The sequence below is a fragment of the Salarias fasciatus genome, chromosome 8 (genome assembly GCF_902148845.1).
Source record: "Salarias fasciatus chromosome 8, fSalaFa1.1, whole genome shotgun sequence".
NCBI lineage: Eukaryota > Metazoa > Chordata > Actinopteri > Blenniiformes > Blenniidae > Salarias > Salarias fasciatus.
This window is the reverse complement of record NC_043752.1, coordinates 5,449,179-5,453,634: the sequence shown is the minus strand read 5'-3', so window position 1 is coordinate 5,453,634 and position 4,456 is coordinate 5,449,179. Positions and strand designations below refer to the sequence as shown.

At 43.2% G+C, this 4,456-nt stretch overlaps 1 protein-coding gene across 6 annotated transcripts in view; it reads right to left on the bottom strand.

Moving 5' to 3' along the window:
• Nucleotides 1–4,456, bottom strand: part of shisa6 (shisa family member 6) — an 82,418-nt gene that overhangs the window by 35,948 nt on the left and 42,014 nt on the right. The gene's annotated exons all lie outside the window — the stretch shown is intronic.

Here is a 4,456-nt window from a genome sequence, read left to right as displayed (position 1 = left end):
TTGTTCCAAAATGACAAATACTGCATTTGTTTGGTGTCCTAAACATAAATCATCTTCTGGATTTGTTATGGGTTGAAAGACCTGAATTGACACGACAGGTCATTTTACTTTCGTCCAGCGGCACATTAGCAGCAAAAGGAACTCCACCTGTTTTGTTATGATTCAGCAAATCTAGAAGTTCTTATGGTCGTCTCTCAATCAAAAACAAACACTCGATTACACTCATATCGGCTCTATAGAGTTATCCTTTTTAGCGGGGAGAGGCACGATGCGGTGTCAAATTACAATAACTTGCGCTGCTTTTTGTCAACTGTTCAAGACGATACGCTCTTTATGGACGGAAGTTTGATGCAAATCCATAATGGCGGTGTCAAATTACACGTGGTTTCTCATGCTCCAGAAGAATCACATTGCATTTACTGACGTTGCAGCGAAACACATTATTTGGAAACGCATCAACCCTGATTGCTGCTTGTTGGCCAAGCATGGGTCCTGGAAGCCTGCCCATCAGAAGTAAATGAGCTTTCCACCAAGGGGTGGGGGGAACTGAAGCTAAAATGAGCTCTTAAATTAAGTGGAAACACAAGATAATATTCCCAGTGAACAATCAGCTTCAGGACATAAAAGTCGTACCAGTATTACCAGTAATATGATAGCATGGACTTCTTTTCATATTCTAACAACTTGCTGCACAATGGATTTTCATGGATGTGCAGTTTGAGAGAGGCTGTCCAGCAGACTGAAAGGTGACGATACCCGGGGCTCCTGCATTAGCAGGCAAAATGTTCCCCACCGCGCCACATCACAGAACTGCAACAAAAACCACTTCAAATGTACCAGATTTGCAAGGAATGCCGGAGGACGCTCCGGGTTAGCCGAGGACGCCAGCTCGCTGCTTTTTGTTTGCGCGGAACTCATCAAAGTCCCCGACAAACAGTTTTTTTTTTTTATTTTTTTTTTTTTGATGGCACGCAAGTGAGGCACTTCCTTCTCCTTCCACCATTACTCCGCTGATATCATGTGGGGAAACAAATTGAAAGATGAGTGAAGTGGAAAATGACTGTTAGTATATTGTAACTGGGTATGAACTGGTGAAGCATTGTAATTATGCACCAGAGCCAGGCATGAAATGTTTACCCAGGGAAACGGGCTTCACGAAATGTGCCACGCACACATGTCAATAGATGAAATACAAAGGGTCTTTATGGGTGTGTTTAATTATTACATTTGGCAGCTCTGGAAGCCGGCATGCTTCTTTTGCCTTTGACAAAGCGTCATATTTCACATTGGCATGCGTTTCAGTCAAATGAGAGGGAGTCAGGTTGATAGATTGGGGGTCCGCAGAGATGATGCATTTCTATCGTGATTGCTTTCATAGTCATTACTCACAGCGTGGGGTGATTAGTGGGCCGGCGGCTGACACCTTCTCGCCTGCGCCTGCGTGACGGAGCCGTCTCAAAGGAGGGTCCGTCTCCGAGTTACCTCTGCCGCGCTGCTGATCTCTGATTGCCAGAGCTCAATCAATGGGCCAAAATAATGGATTACGAGTATTCCTTATCAATCAGCCCTGTCAGAGGACAGGAAGTCCTGAAGGACAGACCGCAGCCGCGGCTATTTATGAAAGGACTTTTAGAAATATCTCCCAGATCACAGGAGTCATTGTGTTACCTGTCGGAGGTATTTTTGGGAGGGATCCGTCTGCAGCGACCTTGACAGTCCTCCACACCCACACCGCAACTGTGACAGGGTTGACCCTCCGACTGACGCAACATCTACTGACACCAGCCCGGCTGCTGCTGAAAAATTAATTCGCTCCATCTATATTTAAAAAATAAAGAGCTCGAACAAAGCCCGGCTGTTGTTGGAGTTAATTAGAAAGCAGCTTACTCAGCCCCGTTCTGACACACGTTGTACAGTCGGTGTTTAATTCACTGCCTGAGCTGACTGACACGCTAATAGACAACGTCAAAGTCGTCTTGATGTTGCCGCGAGGCAGCTGCGTTCCCAAGCTTTTTATCCCGAGTGCTTTAACTTTTTGTTTTTTCCTTTGACGGATCACTCCTCAGATTCTGTATCACTCTTTCAAATGTTGTCTATTCCAGTTCGAGACACGCTGTCAAAGGTTGAGTATTTGCATTTTCCCATCCGAGCGCTTGCTTGAATTTGAAATTGAGGGCAGTTCAGTAGGTTCTGCCTGCTTGTCATAAAACAAGGCGGTATCACTTTCTGAAATGTCACCTGCTGTGAAGGGTTGTGAACCTGTGAGTCTACAAGTTTGTCACTTTCGAAGACGGCAAGATATGCATTTCAGAGTCTTAGTACTCTTATAAGTGTTTCCGTAACCTTTTCTTGCCAACTCAACATGATGCATATCATTTGATTGTTGTTACAGATATGTATAATAATAAGTATTCCGCTCAGACATCCGTTCAGTGCTTAGATTAAGAGTACCCTTGAGCAAGTCACTGACCCCCCAAACTGCTCCCAGTGGACAGACTGAGCACCTTACATGGCAGTTGCCTTCATTGGTGTGTGAATGTAAATGTGATTAATGGTGTAAAGCCCTGCTTGGTACGCTATATAAGTGAACTCCATTTAACTGCAGAGATGAACAAATAGAGGAGGTTTTCAAAGAGCAGCTGTGCGACGCCTTGAGGTGTTTAACGGCCTCACGGCCCGCCTGCAAACGCTTAGTCTATCTCAATATCAGCATCAGTACAACCTCCTGCTGTTGCCATTGTAGTTATCTGTGTCTTAATTCTTTTCACAATCTAAGAAAAAAAAAAAGTTACTTCTAATTGGCATTTGGCCAGTGTATTGATTTAGAGCCGCATCCTCTGACGGATTGAATGCTAAACACTCATTCTAATGCAGTGGACGCAGTTTATACGGTTTGAAGCACAAGTGTCTGTTTTCTTATGTGTTAATGAGGCTTTAGGGTAATTGGCAGGGTAAAGCCTGGACAGGTTGCCAGCTCATTCTGGGACCAACACCGTATGATTTTGAATAGCAAGTTAAAGTTGGAATACCGTTAGAAAAAAATCCAGGTAAACTGAACAAACTCCATACAGAGGAAAGAAGACACTGTTAATAGTTGCCAGAACTGCTGAAAATGCAACTTCATTACAAAAACAACCAACAGCGCCCAACACGAAAAGTATTTTCAGTGTTTCTTGCGTTTCCATGTAAACAGACATCATTTTCAAAGAGTTGCCGTGCCAACAAAAAAGTTTTCTGAAGCTAAAATGCAAAATTAAACAGTTTCCACTTGAAACGTGTGAATGGGGTCTCCAGTGGTGAAAATGAGGGCTGCTCGGAGTGTAAGAAAGTCAAGCTAATGAAGACGAAGCCATCCAGAGACGACTGGGAACAGTAACACGTTGAAGACTCTTTCCTCCGTTAACAATCCGCCGCACACACACAAAACGCGGCCAAAAAGCTGCTTCTCCTTCTGTTGTTCATGTATCTCTTTCATTTTTCTCCTTTCCAGCAGGATCAAAACTCTGACGCGCCGTCGTCACATGTATTTTGAAATTCCTTCAGTGTGCGGACAGTCTTTCATGTCCCTCTGCTCCGCCACACCTGACTCAAATGAAACAGTCGTTATCGAGCGGAAGCACAGCTTGATGACAACCCATTTGAAACGAGTGCGCCGGAGCAGGGAGGCATCTATAAAACATGCAGGGCAGCGCATCAGTGAAACAGATGATGGAACTTTCCAACAGCCCATCAGTTTCCAAGCCGAGAACACCGGTGAGGTTTTCTTTAGTTAGAAGAATCCGTTTCAGCTGGATCTGTGCTTCTGACTACAGTTTGTGACTGTCAAGTTGAATCAGCACTCGGCGTTCCAGCCTGTCAGATTAGAAGTTGTTTTTGCGAACTCTTAAAAAGGAAACAGGTTCTATATATTTTTTCTCTTATTCTTTTATTCTCTTGTTGCTTTTTATTCCTTTGATAGAGTCCTTGGAGCTTCACACGTTACACAGAAAAACTTTTAGTGATAATCAAGTTTGGGGTTTTTTTTTTGTTTCTCAAATCCTGTCACATGCAGTTCTGGATTCTGGATCGTTTCCATCTTTTCGTTTTTGCAGATGTGAGATAACTAGTGATAAATTGACAAATGTTTGCAAACAATTTATTAAATAGCATTTCTCTATAATCTACTTTGCAAGTGGATTTACAACATTTACCCATCACAAACCGGCAGGATTACAGCTTAACAAGATAAAATGGGAATTAATTCTAATCAGCAGGCCTGGAAACAACTGATTTCATTCCAAAAGGTGTTTTCATACATGTCCAAACTTCAGCTTTGGCACAGTGGATCAAACTTTCATCTGTTCATCGACTTCTTTCCACCAATCTGTTCTACACCACAGCAGCTACCAACCCAAATCCAAAACTAGACAACTGAGACTAAACTGACTCACTCAACAGCGTCATAACATAAATCTTA